The 22,182-nt window shown below is 43.3% G+C and overlaps 1 protein-coding gene across 1 annotated transcript in view; it reads right to left on the bottom strand.

Moving 5' to 3' along the window:
* ABHD17C (abhydrolase domain containing 17C) overlaps nt 1-22,182 on the bottom strand; it is a 61,820-nt gene that overhangs the window by 6,428 nt on the left and 33,210 nt on the right. The gene's annotated exons all lie outside the window — the stretch shown is intronic.

Raw genomic sequence — 22,182 nt, 5'->3', positions numbered from 1 at the left:
CATCTCATTTCCTATTATTCCCCCTTTATATTTTCTTTGCTAATCATAAACACACTTCTGAAGTAAAAACAAAAGCAGGTTTGGCAAATTGCAATATTAAAAACTCGAAGCAAAGTTTTCATGATACAAAATATATTAACATTTATCAGAAAAAGATTTACTGGAAGACAATTAATTTGAAGACAATTATATTTTCTTTAGTCTCTCTCAGGGTTAAACCCATCCAAGTCTTTCAATCCATCAGTGGGTTCTGATCCATTCTCTTCAAATTGTTAGCTAAGTAAAGGGCTGTGTGGAATACAGGCTTCATTTCCCAGCCTCCCTTGCAGCCTGGTGTGTGCAGAGACCTAAGTTCCGGCCAACTGCATGTCAGCAGAAGTGACACGAGCAAGCTCCAGGTCATGCTTTAAAGTGAATGGTGTGCTTTCCCCATCCCTTCCGCCTTCCTGGTGGTGGCAAGTAGATCACAGTGAGCCACCTCAGCCCATGCAGAAGGATGCGGCACCCTAGATATGATTGTGGAACAAAATAGAAGGAACCCGGGAAAATGCACGCTCTCTTATTATCCTACAAAGGATATCCAGAATATCTAAGGAGTGCTTAGAAATGAAAAAGAAAAAGACAAATAGGCGAAAGAAATGAAGACGAATATCTAATACACACATAGAAAGATGTGATAATTTCACTAGAACATGAAGATGCAAATTAAATCCATGAGTTACTATTTTATACCCAAACAACAGGCAAAAATGAAGAAGCCAGACAATGTTGAAAGATGGCAAGGACATGGAAAAGTGGAACGCCGTTACTTTGTAAATTAGTACAAGCACTTGGGAAAACAATTCAACATTATCTGGAAAAGTTGAAGCCAGTGAGCCAACGATTCTCCTTTTCCGAATAAATACGTATTGTAGCTTCAGGACAATATGAAATGCTTTCTGATAACAGCCTTCAGTGAAAAAAACTATCAATCCATAGCTGATGGAAATGGCAGGATTTCAGCCCAACTTCCTCCCCTCCGAGCTCCACAAAACTCCATGGAAAAATGGAGGCCTCAAAGAAAGAATTCAGGGCATTGGAACATGCTTTATAGAGAGCACCACACCTGGGTTGTGCCATGGAGAGAGGAATTAAACACATGGAGGTGAGGACTTTCTATGGGAGGCGTGCAACGCATAACCAATGCAGCAGCAGGAAAGCACAGGGCCGGCCAGCCGGCGGGGGATGTGCTAGGATAGCGTGAATTGGAAGCTAAAGGGTTACGGGCTGTCCTGGAGATGAGGGCCACTGGAGTGTCCAAGGGCGAGGTGACAATGGCAGGCAGGAGATGACAGCATGAAAAGGAAGCTGGGAGATCCGGCAGGGGACTATTAAGAATCATGCAGAAGAGAGGAAATAAAAGACTGTAACAAAAACAGCATCCGTCCTCCATTTCTAAAGTGAAGTGTCTGTGTGGCCCTGCAACTTGACACCATCCAATAAAACTGTGCCTATAGAAGAGGCCCCCAGATGCAAGTTTTGCCTGGCGTTCTTGCCTGGGGCTTCATTCCCGTTGGCGTAACAGGTTATTAAAAAATGGTCAGCACGGGCAGTTTTGGTGGGGAGGTTTGAGGAAACAACTGATACAGCAGCATCCTGTGCCCAAATCCACATCAGAGACCACGGATTTTCAAACAGAAAGCACCCTCCACGAGGACTAAATGGGGAGAGGGGTTAGAAAGGAACACTGTTCTCATGTCTCAATGCTGAAGGTAAGCTGTCCCAGGGATCTCCCCAGCAGCAACTGCCACCAAGATCCTTCTTTCATGGCCTGGGAGGGCTGTTTCAGCAGGAGTTCTTAACCTAAAGCCCAGGGAGTCTTTGGGGAGGGCATAAATAACATCAGGGGTCTCCTCCTCCCTCCACAATGTTCATCAGATTTTCAAAGTAGTCTACGACCCCAGAAAGCATATGGACCATGAGATATGGCATTACAGGGAGTCTGCAGACACCTGGAGAGAGAGAGCCTCCAATTTCCACATTTGGGGATGGGTTCTTTCCACAATGACCACTCTTGTGGACAGGGCATTCATTTTGCTATCAGTTATTTTTAAAAATCGTACGTAAATCAAAGAAAATGTAAGAGGAGGAGAGAAGTGAAAACTGAAGGCAGTTAATGAATGACACACAGAAGATTAAGAGATGATTAATACTGAATATCAAAAATAAAGTAAAAGACTTCCAGGTAAAAATGGCAACCAGACTAGCCCTCACCTTCTTTGATAAAATCTGGTCTGAGAGGATTATATAGGATAACATTATCACAGTTATGAGGAAGTGTTCATTTTACTTCTCATGACGAGTCCAACATATGTTTTCAAGATCCTGTCTTCTATATAAGACGCCATGGGACTTTACAAGCTCAGAGGTTGCACTGAATAAAGGAAGGAACAGGCACTGACCCAAGAGGCACAGCCCAGGAGACGAGGCAGAGGGAAGCGCCCTGGCCATCAGGCAGGCAGCTCTTTCTCCTGCCAGTGTCCTGGACCAGCCATCCTCAGAGATCATGACCTTCTTTAAATGCCTTCTGGAGAAGCTAGAGCTATTGTGCTTGAGGATTCTCAGTCCCTAGCCTTCGGTTCTCAGCACTAGGACACACCCAGTACCAGTCTCTACAAAGCCCACCTTTGATTCCAATGGACTCACATCCTTCGTGACAACCAACTCAAAGTTTCACTGAAAAATGTCACCAGGTAAAACACAAAAAGCACTAGTCATAAAGAAAAAAAAAAGAAAGTATTACATTAAAATTAAGAACTTCCGGTCATCAGAAGACACCCATAAGGAAGTGAAAGGACAAGCCACCAAGTGGGAAAATATATTTGCCACAGAGCCTAGATCTAGCATATACAAATAACTACTACAAATGAATAAGACAGCTGACTAAACAAGAAAAATAGAATTTCACAAAATGAGAAAAAAAGAGGGGAGGAAAAGACAGAGAAAGAGAAAAAAAGAGAAGAGTTATTCAACTTCATTAGTAAAAAAGAAAATGCAAATTAAAATAATCATGTGATAACTCTACACATTTATCAGATTGACAAAAATTCAAAAGCCTAACAATATTAAGTGTTGGCAAGGATGTGTACAAGAATGCTTATTCACTGTTGATGGGGATTTATGTTGATAGAATCAGTTCAGAAAAAGTTTGGCAATATTAAGTGACATGATTTATTAGCACATACCCAGGAACCTAGCAGTTCTACTCCAAGATAAATTCAACACACAAATAAGCGCTTACATATACCAGAAATATCTACTAGACTGAGTGCATGCCTACACAGTTAGAGACAGCCCTGAGGTGTATCAACAGCAGAGTGGATAAAGAAACTGTGGTATGGTTGTGCTGTAGAATATGTACATGGACACTAAAAGATTCATATTTTTATTTCAATAGTTTTGGGGATACAGGTGGTTTTTGGTTACGTGGATAAGTTCTTTAGTGGTAATTTCTGAGATTTTGGTGCACCCGTCACCACCAGTGAATCTTAAAGTCATGCTGTTAAGGCTGGGCATGATGGCTCACGCCTGTAATCCCAGCACTTTGGAAGGCCAAGGTGGGAAGATCACTTCAGACCAGTAGTTTGAGACCAGCCTGAGCAAAAAAGCAAGACCCCATTTCCACAAAATAGAAAAAATTAGCTGGGCAAAGTGGCATCACCTGTAGTCCAAACTACTTGGGAGGCTGAGGTGGGAGGATCACTTGGGCCCAGGAGGTCGAGGCTGCAATGAGCAGTGTTCGTGCCACTGTACTCCAGCCTGGGTGACCCTCTTAAAAAAAAAAAAATGCTGTTAGGGAAAAGAGGCAGATACAACAGAACACATACTATGTGACACCATTTACAAAAACTTAAACCTACCAAAATTAAACATCATTGTTTAGGGATATTTAATTGGGTGGTAAGCCTATAAAGAAAAGCAAGGAAGTGAATCACTAAAGTTAGGATAGTGATTACAGGCAAAAAGGGAAAGGGTCATCACTGGAGAGAAGCATGTCCTTCCTGGGGGTTGTAAATGCTGGGGATAGTCTATGTCACACCACAAGTGTTCCTTTTATAAGTCATTAAGCTGGATATCCGTGTGTTATGAACTTTTATGTATGGCAGTTATATTTCATCACAAAAAATTCTTTAAAAGTTCACCAGATACTTCAGATATGGAGACAGCCCTCACAAAACTGTGACAACTCATGGTAGATTTTGTGCTAAAAATAAACCTCATAAGGCAACATCAGACCATTAAAAATGATGTCTCATAAAGAATTAACATGGGGAAACATTCGTTAATTTTAACAAAAAGCAATAAAACGGAGCTTACAAAAACAGGGTCACAATTACATTTCTAAAAAGAAAGCTTTACATGGAAAAGGGACTTGAAAGCAATACATGCAAATGTAATAACTGTTGTCTTCAGGTGGTGAGACTGAGTAGTTTTTCTTCTTTCAAATTTTCATTCCTAATTTCCTTTAGTTATTAGGCAGTGACTTGTTGGGAAAAAAAGGGAAGCAGTATCACTAGTCCTTTCTGTGTGGAGTCGGTAGGCATGCTGCTAACTGCCAGCGTTTTTCAAAGGGCTCAGAAAACAAGAGCGTGCTAAGTCAAACGCTCAGATTTGTTAGTACGGTGTTAAGGACTTTGTCATTGCTTTTTCCTGTCTTTACTATACTGTTTGACAACAAATGAGGAACCAAGGAGGTAGATAATTCTGTGAAAGTATCAGGATTTTTAGCAGAACAGTAAGAGGCCTCTGTTCTAACATCCGGTTTTAGCAGGTGAGGACAACTCTTTTTACTGTAGTACTAGGATTTTTTTTTTCTATCAAAGTATTAGACTAGTGACCTCTATGCCAATGGTTCCAAAATGAGAAGTGTCAGAATTACTTGGGAAATTATTATTATTTTTATTTATTTATTTTTCATGTAAACTCCCTGGCTCTACACTTATTAATTCTGATCCAGTGGGTGTGTGGATTCTTCAAACTAAACACTGACTGACATTGGGCAAAAAGAATTGGACTAGAGCCTAAGGCCCCTCTAGTTCTCAGATTAAATTACATAAAAGACAGAGGGGGGAAGAAGAGACAATGAATTAAGTTTGTGTGAAACATAGGTCAGTTTAACATCATAGCTTTAGAAAAAAGATAACAAGATCATGTGAAAAGTATTTTCTCAAAAACATTAACAGTTCCAAAGTCTAAAGCCTTTATTTTAGAATAAAACAGAAGTTAAACCCCACCAGTCTGGAATAAGGCAGTATTTTTGGAGCAGCCAGAAACAATATAGGTGACACAGAAAACGTATTCATGGCCGGGCACGGTGGCTCACGCTTGTAATCCCAGCACTTTAGGAGGCCGAGGTGGGCAGATCACGAGGTCAGGAGATCGAGACCATGGTGAAACCCCGTCTCTACTAAAAACACAAAAAATTAGCCGGGCGTGGTGGCGGGCGCCTGTAGTCCCAGCTACTCGGAGAGACTGAGGCAGGAGAATGGCGTGAACCCGGGAGGCGGAGCTTGCAGTGAGCCGAGATTGCACCACTGCACTCCAGCCTGGGTGACAGAGCGAGACTCCGTCTCAAAAAAACAAAAAAAAACAAAAAAAAAAACAGAAGTTAAACCCTACCTACCAGTCTGGAATAAGGCAGTATTTTTGGAGCAGCCAGAAACAATATAGGTGACACATGGCCGGGCAGGGTGGCTCACGCCTGTAATCCTAGCACTTTCGGAGGCCGAGGAGTGCGAACTCCTTGAGGCCAGCCTGGGCACAAAGTGAAACCTTATCTTTACTAAAAATACAAAAAATTAGTTGGGCATGGTGCTGTGCGCCTAGTAGCGTCCCTGCTACTAGGGAGGCTGAGGTGAGAGGATCACCTGAGCTCATGAAGTTGAGGCTGCAGTGAGCTGAGATCGCACCACTGCACTCCAGTCTGGGCAATGGGAGTGAGACCTTGTCTCCAAAAAAACAAAACAAAATAAAACAAAAAGATGTATTCATGCAGGATTTTTAGCATTTTTAGTTATGATTTACTATTTTGGGGAGTATCACAATGGGAAAAGGTCAAAAATGATTCCTGCTAGTAAGCATGACCTTTGTGGGAAAGACGCAGGGAGGACAGGAACAGCAGCAGGGCCTACACACAGTGCTTTCTATCCCTAAGGCAGCTTTTTAAAAGTAAACATTCCTGCTCCCCAAATACAAATACACAGCCGGTAGTGGGTGAGTGCGGATCTTGAGGCCTCGGGGGCACTCCTCCACAGAGGACACCAGGCCAGACCATTCTCCTTCCCCTGCCCATTTGCCCCTGCTCCCTGGCATTGTTGAAGACATGTTGGTTCTTAATAAGGGCTAACCTTCCGCTTGAGTGCCAGATTCTTACCCCTCCCAGAACTTGAAGAATCTCCTCCCCGCCCCTGTAAAATTTCAATCTTTATTCTCTCAATGCCACAGATATATCCAAGTCTCTGAATCTAAGAAAGGACCTGTTTTCATCAGCACTCAGTGCTTGAGGCCACAGCCCCATCTCTTACCTCCATTTCCCCACACACCATCCTCCCACGCACTCAACCCTAAGCCCTCTGAAACCTGCCTTCCGCTCCTATGACGTCTTGCAAACAGCTATCAGAAGTACCAAACCCAACCACTTTTTCTCACTTCTCATCCAGTTCAACTTCTCCTTGGCAGTTCACATTGAGAACGATGACTTCCTTCTTAAAATCCATTCCTAGGCCTCTGAGACACCGAGTCACTCTTGGTTCCTCCTCCTGCCCCTGCCACAAATGGGCCCGGCCTACTTCACTGGCTCATCTTCCCCAAGCTCTAGTCTTACTATCACACTCTTACATTTTCTCTCCTACAGTCTCATTTAACCCCAGGACTTCAACTAGCAGCTCTATGCTGGCCTGATGGCTAATTTTATGTATCAACTAGCTTGGGATAAGGGATGCCCAGACATCTGGTAAAACATTATTTCTGGGTGTGTCTGTGAGGGTGCTTCTGGAAGAGACTAGCGTTAAATCAGTAGACTGGGTAAAGAAAGCATCATCAATCCATTGAGGGCCTAGAAAGAACAAAAAGGTGGACAACAGGAAAATTCTCTCTCTCTTCTTGAGCTGGGACATTGATCTCCTGCCCTTGGACACTGGAGATCCTGGTTCTAAGACCTTCAGACTTCAGGACATACACTTGTATCCTTCCCCTGCCCACTCTCACCCCCCTGGCAAGATTCTCAGGCCTTTGGCCTCCAAGTGGGAATGCTGCACCATCAGCTCCTCCTGGTCCTCAGGCCTTTGGACTGGGATGAATTACATCACTGGCTTTCCTGGGTCTCCAGCTTGCAGATGGGAGATCACGGACTTGGCCTCCATAATCATGTGAGACAACTCCCATAAAAAAATCCCCTCTTAGATATCTATATACAGTAGAGTCCTCCCACCAGATTCATGGTTTTGCTTTTCATGGTTTCAATTACCTGCAGTTCAACTGCAGTCTGAAAATATTACATAGAAAATTCCAGAAATAAATAATTCCTAATTCTGAGCAGCATGATGAAATCTCACATTGTCTCACTCCGTCCCACCTGGGATGTGAACCCTCCCTTTGTCCAGCATACAGAGTCTACACTACCTGCCCATTAGTCACTTAGTAGCTGGCTGGATTATCAGATCAATTGTCATAGTATTGCAGACTTGTGTTCAAGTAACCCTTATTTTACTTCATGAGGGCTCCAAAGCACGAGAGGCGATGCTGGCAATTCGGATATGCCAAAGACAAGTTGCAACATGCTTCCTTTAAGTGAAAAGGAAGTTCCCAACTTAATAAGAAAAAAGACAACTGCTGCTGAAGTTGGTAAGATCTACAGTAAGAACAAATCTTTTACTTGTGAAATTACGAAGAGAAAAAATTGTGCTAGTTTTGCTGCATGTACAGGGCTCAGGACTATCCTCAGTTTCAGGTATCCACTGGGGGTCTTCATCTTTTTTTAATGCATTAAAAAAACAGCTGCTGGGCATCTCCCTTGGACCAGACATGAAACCTTTAGAGGACAGAAAGATGAATGCAATATGTTTGGTGGCCTCCAGGAGCTGAGAGTCTAACTGGGGAGCCAAAACATACATATAAAAGGGGAGCACAAGCAGAAGCAAGGCTATATGTAAGATGAGTAATTTGGACATAGATGTCATGGCAGATGAAGGAAGGGGATCAAGACCAGGCAGGGTACAAGCTATGTGGGCAATGGCAATGTCTGCTCTTGGTCAACTACTGATCTGTTTCCATGTCCACTAAACACATATTTTCATCAGATTCTCCCTGGACTTCATGAAATCTGTGGTCCTGACTTAAATGTGTAAGTAGATATTTTCTGCACACTCTTCTCCAGGGAAAGGTTATTCTCACCAGTGAGACTAAACATATTCACTTTACAACACAGTCTCAAGGTAGAGTGTCATCATATTTTGCCAAGATGAGTCTAGGACTGTACAGCTGGCCCCTGGGTCCCACGGCAGGTTCTGACACTGAAATCTGACTGAAGAGCTCAGACTTATGTAGAAGGACTGGAATTGGGACAAAACGTTTTGATATTAATGATGAGAATGCTGAGGCAGTAAAGAACCATCATCATGACCTGTATCCCCTCACATTTCTTCCAGGCCAGAATTCTTATCCATATGTCTCTGTACCTGAGCACAGTCCATCATCTTCAGCCCTTGGCGTTATAAACCCCAGAATCCTTTGACCTCTTGACCATCCTACTTTGGCCAACTCCCAGTCCTGGGAGTTGGCTTAGGTAAGGGGATTTGCCAGAGGGAGAAGGCAGGAAGGCAGACGGTTGATGTATTCTCCTACTACTGAAACCACAGGCCCATCCAAATGACCAGCACAGTGAGTACAGCCTAGAAAATGGAATCCATGATGTTTCTGATCAGCATCTATCGTAAGGGCTCAAAACTCATTCAGTCTTGGGACATGTGTTTCTTCCGTCTAAGGAACTCAAGATATAGCTCAGAAGAAAGGATACTAACATGGCAGCAACAGGCAGTGTCCTGTTGCAAGTGGAAGACCAGCAGGGAGAAGTCACAGAAAAGTAAGTAATGAGGTCAAGTCTACCACAGGTCTGAGCAGGTGGCAAGATGAAAGCTGTTGGACATAGTATCAAGGGCTTAGTTAAGCAATAGAATCAGGAAGTTGGCATGTGTGGAAAGGGTAGGGCAAGAAAACAAAACAAATGAAAACAAACCTAGGCACTGACCGGGCAGCAAGGATTAGGAAGTCAGACAGGGCGCTAGTGCAGACCCAAGCTCAGAACACACAAAGCATCTGCAGAATAGATGTGTGACACTGGAGGTTTAAAAAGAAAGACGAACAGGCCAAAAGGGAAAAGACTTGAGTTAGGGAGAACTCAGACAGCAGCCCACTTGCAAATTCAAGGAAATACCCAAATGACACAGAACAACGGCGGCTGTATTGGTCCACTTTGTGTTGCTATAAAGGAATACCTGAGACAGACTGAGTAATTTATAAAGAACAGAGGTTTATTTGGCTCATGGTTCTGCAGGCTTTACAAGCATGGGACCAGTACTTGCTCCACTTCTGGTGAGGCTTCAGGAAGCCTTTCTCATAGATGGTGAAGGGGGAAGCAGCATGTCACATGGTGAGGGAGAGAGCAAGAGAGATGTCAGGTTCTTTTTAAGCAACCAGCTCTCATATGAACTAATATAATAGAGAGAACTCATTACCATGGGGAGGGCACCAAGCCATTCATGAGGGATCCACCCCCATGACCCAAACAGCTCCCAACAGACCCCATCTCCAACACTGGGGGTCACATTTCAACATGAGATTTGGAGGGGACAAATATCTAAACCATATCAAGGGCAAAATCAGGAAGGATTCTGATTTAAAATACATACAAAACCGAAAATTCAACATGTAGGGCAGTAGCTAAGGCATGCTTAATGGAGTTGTTGCCTGTGGAACCTGGCAGTCAGGATGAAAGAGAGCTCACAGGTAGGCTGTGAGTTCAGGGGAGGCTTCTCTACCTTTGAAAGGATGAGGTGAAGAACAAAGTATTTTCTGCATCAGCGAAAGGTGCTTAATAAATGTTTGCTGTTGACTACACCATGTCATTCTGAAAATGTTCTCCTCTGGTTCCCTCAATACCACATTAGCTAGATTTACCCTGCTCTTTCTGGGCACTCTTCTTCTGTTTCCTTTGGTCACTCCTCTTTCTTCTCCCACACAACAGGTTGGCATCCCTCAAAGCTCAATCCTCACCCCTTTCTGGCATCTTTTATCTTCAAATTGATTTCCTTGTATTAATAGAACTTGTCCAATGCCAGCATCTAGCACAGTGGTTGACATATAGCAGTTATATGATAAATATTTATTAAATGAATAAATGGGTGGCCAGACTCTCTAAAGTTTGTTCATCTGCCCCCAGTATTTCATCTGAATTCTAGCCTCCCCACCCTTCCTTTCTTTTGATGCTTCTTCCTGAGCACTCCATCACTTCACATGTAACATCTCCCAAACTTGACACTTCATATTGATTCCCCAATCTTTCTGTTTCTATCAATCACCATGCCCTATATCTCATGGGCTTGGGAACTAGGATGAATTTTTCACCTTTCTCTCCCCTTTGTCTCTCACACACTTGTAGTCACTAAGTCCCACCATTTCTAACTTTGAGATGTTTTACAGACCCATTGTTTCTCTGACACCACTTCTGTTGCTTTGTGGTGGGCTACAAATGGCAGCATCTTTTGGACAATTAATCAGGGTCTGCCTTCTGTTTGGTTTGTGAACCCGCACAGTTTGCTCAATGATGAACATCTCCATCCAGGTACCCAGAGTCTGTTACCCAGAGTCTTTTTTTTTTTTTTTTTTTTGAGACAGAGTCTCGCTGTCGCCCAGGCTGGAGTGCAGTGGCGCGATCTCGGCTCACTGCAGGCTCTGCCCCCCGGGGTTCATGCCATTCTCCTGCCTCAGCCTCCCGAGTAGCTGGGACTACAGGTGTCTGCCACCTCGCCCGGCTAATTTTTTGTATTTTTAGTAGAGACCGGGTTTCACTGTGTTAGCCAGGATGGTCTCGATCTCCTGACCTCGTGATCTGCCCGCCTCGGCCTCCCAAAGTGCTGGCATTACAGGCGTGAGCCACCGCACTGGGCCTCCAGAGTCTTTCTGGAAACTTTACTCTTGCTGCCTGTACATCCCTCTCCATGGTGCTCAGACTGCCCCACAGGGACCTTGGCTGCTCAAATTTCCCACCAGTTCTGTCCTATCCTGTTGGTTTCTGTGTATCAGCTTATGGTTGAGAAGGAAGCAGGTGTTACGGTTCTTGACTACTGACCTGGTGTCAATCCATTGCTGTACCCTGACTCATGCTAACAGCATACACTCTGACAGCCTACCGGCTTCCATCCCAGCTTCTCCCTTTTTCCCAAGGCAGAACCTGAGAATCCCCCAGGTATAATCAATGCCCACAGCTGACCTCTTCTCTCCCAGACCTGTTTTCCTTCCAATTCTATCTATATAAACTGCCCCACTCATGTCACTCCCTACTCCAATCCATCCTTCCCAACAGATATATCTTCCTTGAAAAAAGAAAAAAAAAAAAACACTTTTTTTTATGCTGCTTTGTTCATCAAACTCTTTAGGCAATCACTATGCTTAGGATAAAAGTCCATGTCCACAATCTAACCCCATCCAACTATTCCAACCTTTTCTTTTCTCTCCAGGCGGCCCCCCTTCTGCTCTTGTGGCTCAGGCTCTTCCCTCACTGGCTCATGAACACCCCCTGCTAGGAATGTTCTCCCTCCTTGTCATCACCTGGACAACTCTGGGGTCTTTCAGGTCCATTCCAGTCCTACCTCGTCCTTTCATGTTTCTTGACTCCTCCAGTCTACAGACAGAATTTTCTTTCCTGAGCCATCCACTCAGATGCTTAATGACAGGAAGGTGGATGTGTTTAACCGTACCGTGGCCTGCCCTACACTTACAATGACGATGTAAGCTCCACAAGGGTAGATAAAATTGTATCTCCCTTTGGGCAAGTTAACAATTTCCAGGCTCATGGATCAGTGAGTTAGGGGGCACCTTTTGCTTTGAACAGAATGTGATTCTAGCCAAAAGCTGTTTTTGAACAAATTAAAATTAAATTTCAGACACAGTCATCATTCCAGTGGATATATAATCCATTCGAAGTTTACCATCATCTTGGGGATCTAGACAGGAACAGAATCTCTTGTAGCGAAAACAAAGACCGTAATAATATTTGGTAAGCATGTAAGCATTAACGTTTTTAAGCATGATGTAAGATTTTCTTAAAACAGAGCACAAGAAATTAAAGTCTCCCAATTTTTACCAGGGGGAAGCCACAGACCTGAATCATTACTCTTTGTCACAGGCAGTGCGATGTGTGCAGTAATCCCCTTTGCAAGTTTTTGTTCTCAGCCTCTCCCAATGTCTACCATCCTTTTGCAGTCACAGGCTATGCTGAGTACAGGTTGATCAGCACAAATTTAGGTTTTCATTCCCACTCAGCATATGGGAATGGGACATGCCCCCAAGAGCACCCTGAAACCGAGGGTTTGGCAGCCATCTCAGGAGCAAGAGGAAGCACTGAGGCAGGAAGTTCCTGGGATGGAGGCTGACAGCGCCAAGGAGATGGTGTCTCATGGGAATGATCACTTATAAGGTTAAAATCTGTTTGTTTTTGTTTTAATGTAAGGCTTGCTTTTCCTTCTACAACCATGAACAAGCCTGGCCTCCCTGAGACACACTGCATCCTGTTTAAGTTAATGGGCCTTGACTTTGTCCTTTGTCAGGAGCTCTCCCATTTATCTTCAGAGAGGCACGCTTGGCACAGTTCCACTGACTTTGAAGTCAACATTTTAAATATTTCAGAGTTAGAATTCCTAGCGGAAATATCTTAAGACATAGGACGAAGATAAATACACAAGGTAACGTGAATGTTAACTGAAGGATGAGGTCTGAGGATATTGAGAAATCCTAATAACTTTATAAACTTTAGATAAACATTAAAAAAATAAAAAGTAAACTTTAGAGAAAAGCCTCAGAATAAAAAGAGTGAATATGCAAGGGAAGCAGGTGCGTAAATAGGACGAGCCAGAAAACACAGTCGGCCATGTGGAATACTTTTGCCCTCAGACAAACCTTTTAGCCAAAACTTAACAAACATGCTTTATATTTTAATTATGAGGAAGAGGAGGAAAAAAGCATCAATCACCTAAAATGTACTTATTTTTCCTTAAAATACACCTTTGTTTTGAGGAACTGTCAAAAAAAACAAAACCACGTTTGTAGATTTAGAAAATTTTTTAGCATTATACTAAGTAAAATTTCACAAACAGATTTCTATCCGTTGTTCATTCCAATGGTGAAAACAAAGAAAACACATTTTAAAGTATCCGCTGTTTTGGTGCTATTTGAATAAAAATTTAAAGGTTAGTAATGTCTGCTGTATATTTTTTCCTTTTTCCAATTTTTAACTAATCTGATTAAAAGGGACATTTATAAACAGCTCATTATAACCCCTGGAAGTTTCTAAAACCTGGGCACAGTCCAGGAATTCTCCCAACAGTGGTTATAAAAGAAAACATACCAAATACAGCATTAAAAGTAGGCTGAGTCCCTTCAACTAACACTGGATGTAAGAAGGGTAAACCATGTGCCCTTGAGTTACAGGTCTTTGGGGAAATAATGAAGGAAATGAGATTCAAACCAAGAAATAACACTAAAACCAAGTATAAATGTAGGCAAAGTTAATATTATGGTCAAGTTCATTGGAGTACAGCAAAGAGAACGATCAAAATGGGGACCTGAAAGTCAGAAAAAGCTTCAGGTAGAAGGTGGAGCTTAAAGCCAATGTCAAAGGAGAGGAGATTTAAAAACATGAAGAAAGGCAACAGCAGCAGGGGAGGGAGAGTCTCTCATGCACACGGCACTGGAGCCTGCCCTGGCTGGAGCGAGGGTTTGATGTTAGGAAGGAGCAGGGAGGTAAAAACAAGGAGGAAACAGAGTGTGGAAAGGCTTGGGAATGTACACAAGATCTGACAAGGTGGAGGTGGGTGGTGAGTGTGGCAATGGGAAGGAGGGTGATGGGTGGGAAGAAGTGCTTTGCAGACGAGTGTTGCTCTCATCCCACATGTATGTAGCAGGTAGAGGGGCACAGCGAGAGATTCAAAGACAATTCTATAGCTAAGTGTTGAGAAAATTGGCACAAATTGGGAGGTTGGGAAGCAGATAATAGGTAGAGTTGGATTTTTGTTTGTTTCAGTAGGAAATAAATTTAGTTTGGGAATATATTGAGTTCCAGGGAAATTTGGAACACGCTAATAAGCAGGGCATAAAAGGTCAACCTCTCAGGGTTAATTACAAAGAAAAATCTTCCTGAAACTGTTTGGATATCTATGTTAAGAAAGAGCAGGCCGGGCGTGGTGGCTCACGCTTGTAATCCCAGCACTTTGGGAGGCCGAGGCGGGCGGATCACGAGGTCAGGAGATCGAGACCATGGTGAAACCCCGTCTCTACTAAAAATACAAAAAATTAGCCGGGCGTGGTGGCGGGTGCCTGTAGTCTCAGCTACTCAGAGAGGCTGAGGCAGGAGAATGGCGTGAACCCGGGAGGCGGAGCTTGCAGTGAGCCGAGATTGCGCCACTGCACTCCAGCCTGGGCGACAGAGCGAGACTCCATCTCAAAAAAAAAAAAAGAAAGACCAGTCCCTGAGCTCTCCACATTCTTTCTCCTGCCACAGTGCAGAGGAAGACAAGTGGCTGGAAGTAGCAGCCTGGGGGATATCTGTTCAAGCAAGGAGACAGCAGCAGATCTAACAGCAGAGGCTCTGGAAGGCCCAGGTCCCATGCAAGATGATGATAACGTAATGCACAGAGTAACAAGGGCATTTTAGGAAAACATAACTTACAAAAGGGCTTGGTGTGGTGAAATACCCGCTAATCAATGTAGCCTTTCCTAAACCTATTCACTCATTTCAATATATATGAAGACAAGCTTTATCTAATTTTTGTAAAGCGGCGTCCACCCTTAATGTATGACGCTTCATTCTATCCTAGATGTTTGAAATTCTTTTCAAATAGTGGTTCAAGGAAGGGCCCTCTGTGTCATGTCGAAATCTACCTTCAAAAGAACGTAATACTTTATGACATTCAAGACTATTCTCTCCTATCATATACCCTTTCTCTGTGCCAAAGCAAAAATAAACAAGACCTGACATGACTTCATTTTAATTTTTTAAAATTTTAAAAATTTTATCTTCTATTTTTCAGAGGAAAAGTTATAGTCCTAAAAAATATAAAATTACATCTCTTTGGATCTGCTACAAGTAAAATAGAATAATTTGCTTGAACTTATCTGAGTATAATTGCGCATGAAACTGTTCTAATAATAATGGAGATTCTTTTGGCATTCTATAATTATTTAACATGTTGGAAAAGCCAGAAAATGCTGCCTTCTCTCTACAACTGCACAAATATCTGTCCAATGGTTAGAATGCTACCTCCTCCACAGGGCATTTGAGCAGATTGCATGAGCTGGCTTATATAAAACATCTAGGCCAGGCATGGTGGTTCACACCTGTAATCCCAGTACTCTGGGAGGCCGAGGTGGGAGGATCGCATGAGCCCAGGAGTTCAAGACCAGTCTGGGCAACATGGTGAATCCCTATCTCTACCAAAAATACAAAAATTATTCTGGCATGGTGGTGCACATCTGTAGCCCCAGCTACTCGGGAGGCTGAGGTAAACCCAGCCAAAAGTTAAGGTACAGATTTCATGAATTCTCTATGTTGGGGAAAAAAAACTTTAAATATTGAATTTAATTATCAATTTGATTGCCAAGGCTGAAAAATATTTCTCAGAACTAGAAACTCAAGTATCTAATTTCTAATTGTTTTATCTCTTTGTAGGATGAGTTCATACAAGTGCTATAGTGGAGGAGACACAGATGGTTGGTGAGTTTGCCTGCTTGACACTGACTTGCAAATGACTGTGAATCTGAGTTGAGACAGCAATGCTACATTTAGTTCCTGCACTAAAACTGCTGAGATATTTGCCAGGAAGTTCTTGGATAGTGACTTACTGGGGATAGAGAACGTGTATGACCTGCTCTGTCTTTTTGGAGCATCCCTCTGCCTCCCAGTCCTTGAACTCTAGGTGTGAACACACATCCAGGTCTGGGCAATGAGAATATTGAATCCTCCTGGCCAGAGTGACTTCTTAGGGGATAAGCCTAGGACCCAAGCCTGGTCAATCCCTGTCCTCCCTAGGATGTCAGCACCCTCTTCTGCTGAGCCTGGGGCCTCCTTGAGAATTACACAAGGAAGAAAGCAAAGCTGAGAGCGAGTGAGCCTGCTTGATGCCATCGTCTGAGGCCCTGTACCCAGACATGAGAGGTTGGAGTCCTCTCTCTTAAGGCTGGGCTAAAACAGGGATTCTGTAAGTAACCTGGAGTATGTGGTCATGATCATGAGGAGGTCGGGGACAGGGGAGGGAAGGTGGAGATTCGTAGAGGACGTAGAAAGAAGAGCATGCTCTGCAATCAGACAGCACAAGGTCTGAACCCAGCTCTGCCTTGCACCTGTAGCACCCTCTCCACGGCCATAGAAAGGTGGAGTAAGGCTTGCCTCTGGGACTGCTGCAAGAATTAAACAGGCAGTGAGTGAAACTGACAGGCTGGGGCAGACCAGCCTTAATCCTCTCTCTTGCACTTGTAGTCCTTCACCCATCCAGGCCACCTTCCTGTTTCCATAAACAGCGAAGCCTAGGTGGAGTCAAATGCAGCCCCAGGACACCACAAGGCCACATGTGAACTGAAACCTGAATGCTGGCCCACTTATTCCATCAGCTCCGGCTCAGCACTGCCCACTGTTGCTGTTTACTCCCTTAAATGTGTTTTGCAAACATTCAAAATGGAAGTGTGTTAAACAGACACTTTCCGCTGGGCAGACCCCATGAAGCAGCTGAAGCAGCCCTTTGGCCCCTCCTTGATGGCATCTTCAGTTCTGTTCTCCTTGGCCTAATCCTCTCTTTGTGCCTGTCTTACCTTCTGTTTTCCTTGTATTTCCTACTTTCCATTCTGCAACCAGAAACCTTCTATCCCCCCACCCCGTCCTTTTTAAAAGCTTAAAAAGTTCATAGCATCATTTGTGGAAATATACCAAACACAGGATAGAAATGAAAAGGCCCTTAGAGAATCACACAGATGGTCCACTTTATTTCATAGAGAAGGAAACTAAAGCTCTGAGAAAGGTTAATGACATAACTCAGAATGGAAACTGCCAAGAGAGCTGCTTGCGATAAGCCTATCAGAGTCTGGGATATGGACTAAACATGGAGAAGCACGGTGAGCTCAGTGAATTACAGAAGCTGGCAGAAGCATCGCTAAATTGAGGTAGTTAGCACAGCTTCTGCATCAGGCACAACTGTCTGATTCCACCACTGCAGCTAACAAGTCTGGGGCAAGTGGTCCAACCCTGCTCTGGGTGTCCATTCTCTCGTGTGTAAAATGGGGCTCTGAACTAACAAAGCTGGTGTGCAGCTGCCCAGTCACATTAGTTATCACCACCCCCTCCTTTAGCTCACAAGGAAAAGCAATTTGGAAGGAGTCTGTCCAGAGCACCAGCCTGAGCATCTCAGATGTAAATGGCACTTTAAACGTGAACATTCCATACAATGAGTGCAGAATCTCAGTTTGAGAAGATGAAGTTCTAGAGATGAATGGTGATGATGGCTGCACAAGGCGAATATCCTCAATGCCACAGCACTGTACATTTAAAAATAGTTAAAATGGTAACCTTTATGTTATGTCTATTTTACCACAATTTAAAAAAAAAGAGTCAGCATTCCTCTTAAATCCGGCTCATGCTCATCATTTTCTTATTATATAAGTACCAAGGAAAATTCCAGCTCTCCTGAATTCTAAATGAGATTTTATTATAAAAGTAAAAACAGTAAACAGTAAAATTTGTCTTTTATTGTAAAATCTCTAAAATCCAAGGGCATTAACAATTTGCAAAAAAAAGAAAAAAAAGATTATAAAAATATACGTGTCACTAATACTGTATTCTTTTACAAATCCGGTAGAACATTCTACACATGATCTATCTTGCTGGTGAGGTAGAAGGTTCAGGGAAGCTTGGTGGCAATGACAAACCTGGGATCTTGTAAGAACTCTTTTATTTAAACATGATGATGACCTCCCTGTCATGAAGACCTTCCATTACCTCTCCTCCTTGCCTGGATTTTTAAAAAGTACAACGAAGGAAAACAACTCCTTGGAAAAGCTTAAGTCTGCCATCCTTTTTGGAGATGAAAGGATTCCCTGAGGAACGTCACTTCTAACAGGATGCCAGTGCAGTAAGCGGAAACACAGACAGAAGTATTTCTTTTAGCAGTACCTTTCATTTGAACAAAATGGTAACAGAACTCCAATTTCTATATTTGAACACTCAAGGGCAGTTGTTAAAGAGGTTGGCTGCATTCTAAAATATCACCCCCACCCGTCTGTCAAGGACATGGGATTTGGGGTTCTGCGTGCCAGATCTGGTCCCCACGGCCTCCACACAGACGACGGGGACTGTATGACTCACAAGCCTTACCACATGGACTCTTCCATTTCCTTTTAAAGTCAGTCTAAAATAAGGCCTTGAAGTAACTTCAACATTATATTTTAATTAAAATACTATGTAGTGTACAAACATAATGAAACAAATCCTACACCCTGATTTATCATAAACAGGAAGCCTTTATCGGCCACTAAAAACATTGAGCACCGTGACATTAATAATTCAAAATACCCAGCTAGCCACATGCCATCCTATTCATTTCACCATAAACAATTACAATATCCTTATAACCCAGTTTTTGGAGTAAAATGCAATAACCAGAGATAAAGCAGCATAAATAGCAGATTCCATTTCCTTTGCAAGCAACACAAGCCTGTAAAATCGTGTGCTCTGAAGTAAGCACTTCACACGCTTTTTGTCCTGCAAGTCCACGTTTCAACCCTCATTCTCAACCTTGGTGTCTTGCATTTATCCTGTCATGCTAATGACTTTTCTTTGGCAGCACATACAATACTGTGTCTCCTAGTTTAAATCATTTCAGAAATGGAGAGGCCTCATACAAGTTGCATGCCAACGTCTCAAACAGCTACAGAAGTAGAGCTGCGTTTTCATCCTGAAATAAAACTGTTTTGTCATTGCAAAAAATTCAGACTATGACAACATCTAGATGTATTTATCATACACACTAAGGAGCCTGGTGGAGAGGATCTCCATCCCCATCCATCCAACAGGAACTCAGGGAGGGAAGAGGAGGCCTGGCCACCAGAAGTGGATTCCATGGGCTATGCAGGACGGGGAACTACAGGACCCCAACTGGTGGTCCCAGATACTGGGGTTAAGATGTTCAAAGGAAAGGGATCAAGGTGGAGTTGTTCTGAGCATATGAAATTTATTCCATTTCTCTGGCGAGGCTTATCTATAACCATCATATGTCTATGCCTAGGTGCTCATTTTGAGCCCTTCTTGTCCCAGCTTTTTTTTTTTTGAGATGGAGTCTTGCTCTGTTGCCCAGGCTGGAGGGCAGTGGCACGATCTCGGCTCACTGCAGCTGGGTTCATGCGGTTCTCCTGCCTCAGCCTCCTGAGTGGTTGGGATTATAGGCACGCACCACCAAGCCTGGCTAATTTTTGTGTATTTTTTTAGTAGAGACAGAGTTTCACCATGTTGGCCCCCAGGCTGACCTTGAACTCCTGACCTCAAATGATCCTCCCACCTCAGCCTTCCAAAGTGCTGGGATTACAGGCGTAAGCCACTGCACCTGGCCTGAGTTCTCTCCTCTTTCAAAACCCACTGGACCTCAAACAGCCCTGTCTCTCTAAAATTCCACCCAAGATGCCATTAGCTTCTTGAACATATCAAACGTGCAAGTTCCTTTCCTCGGCCCTAGTATGCTCCTGCATTATTATTTCTAATACATCCGACTCCCTGTTGACAATTCACCATGATTTTTTAGTTCCCATCAAAGAAAAGCAATGTGGAAAAGGAGAGTTTTAACTATATAATTTTAAAGGTAGTCAAGAACTGTTTTTTTCACCCAAAACTTGAAAGCAATCAGAATGATACACAATCTTCTATACAGTATTAACAAATGCTTTCCATAACATAACTCCATTTGTATGCATTTTTATCATAAAAAGCATGTTTTTCACCCTTTTCTACAACATATTTCATCAGATTGAAAAATGTGAAACAATATGAACAAAATATTTATGAAAATATTAAGATTTTATTAAGATTTCATATTCACTAGTTCTTTGGCACAAAGCAAAATTTATGTAAATAAAATGAATATTTGAGTTGATATTACATAATAAATACCTCAGTTGAGCTTATTTTCTGCCCTGCTGGTTACACGCATACATGCTGGCTAGGTTCTCTCTGTGAGGCCTCCCAGGAACCAGAAACAGAGAAAGGAAGAATTTATTCCTCCAATGGTTACCAGGCACCCACAATGCACCTGTGGTGCCCACAAGCTGAAGATACGATAATAAACAAGGAAGACCTGAGTTTTGCCCCTCATGGGTCTTATAGTCTAACAATCTGATGATAAATGCTATTTCTACTCTAAAACAAGAATGGCTGCTTTTAAAGCCTTGCCAATTCGTTTCATATGGCTGGCACTCACGTGTCTCATCAACTTGAGAAAGATACAGACTTTAGAAAATCTGTGCTTTAGGCCGGGTGTGATGGCTTATTCCTGTAATCCCAGCACTTTGGGAGGCTGAGGCAAGAGGATCCCTTGAACGAAGGAGTTCGAGACCAGCCTGGACAACATAGTGAAACCACATCTCTACAATCAATCAATCAATCCAATCTGTGCTTTTTGATAACTAATTTGACTACTCGGGAGGAGATGCCCTTTTATCTTCAAAAAGTCTCAATTTGATTCACACGTCAGAAGGCCCTAAGTTTAGTGATTTACCTGGTTTCATCGACTTAGATGTACTAAAGAAAGTGAGGTCAAGGACTCTGAGCCCACAAATCACTAGTCCTGACTCTAATGCCCAATAAAAATGCCCATAGGCATTGAGGTGACTTACCTGCCTTTAGATTTCCTATCTATCAAGTGAGGGGAACGGATGAGGCCTGGATCTGCCTCCTCTGGTCCTTCTCAGCTAGTCACTGTCACTTCTCCTAAAAGCTCAGCTCTACCAGGTCATAAAGCATGCTTGATCAGGTCAGACCAAAGGTGTTTTCCAGGGAGGACTGAGGTCTCATCTGCGTGTGAATAGCAGTCCTGGCTCTTGGAAGGCCCCTGTACACCAGGAAGACGCCAGGGACCATTTTGGTGAGTTTGTAGGTGGGTGAGTGTGCGTGCACGTGTTCATACAGTCACTCTCCTTAACAGCAGGTGCTTGCTCTTGTTCATTATTAGAAGACACGTGGAACACAACAGAATAAAGTATAATAAAGTGATGATGGCACTCTACATACCCTATCTCTAATCCTGACAACAGTTTGCAAGGTGGTGTCATCAGCTCCATTACACAGACCAGGAAACTAAGGTTCCTGCCAGGTAGGTGAATCGCCCAAGACCACAACGCTCTTAGGCAGCAGAGCCTGGCTGTGAACCCAGGTCAGGTGCCTGCCTCCAGAGCTAAGCCCCTCTGCACAGAGCCATAAATCTCCATGGAGCCACCAATGACGGCTGCACCCAGGGAGGAGTGGCAGCAACAATGCTGTGTCTTGAGTGGCAAAGTGAAGTCTGGAGTGCAGAGGCCTGACAATCCCTATGGACGCACCCCAGCCCTTCCCCTAATGCCACACTCACATTTTTAAATGATGAAGAACCAGAACCTTACTCGAAAACCTCGGAATTCATTGTGCAGCAGCAATCAGGCCAAAGAACAGCACACATGTCACCTGACTGGTCATTGGCCCCCTCAACCTTGGGAATGCTCACAGACCCCACTGCATGCAGCTCCTCAAATAACGAGCATTGGTCCACAGTCCTCACCCGTACTGTTCCCTTTCTTCCCCACCTTTTGCTCACCCAATACTTGCCGAGTTACCTCTGGGAAATTATCTTTATTTCTGGAGACTGATTA

This window comes from Nomascus leucogenys, chromosome 6 (genome assembly GCF_006542625.1).
Source record: "Nomascus leucogenys isolate Asia chromosome 6, Asia_NLE_v1, whole genome shotgun sequence".
Classification (NCBI taxonomy): domain Eukaryota; kingdom Metazoa; phylum Chordata; class Mammalia; order Primates; family Hylobatidae; genus Nomascus; species Nomascus leucogenys.
The sequence above is the reverse complement of the archived record's forward strand: the minus strand, read 5'-3'. Positions and strand labels throughout refer to the sequence as shown.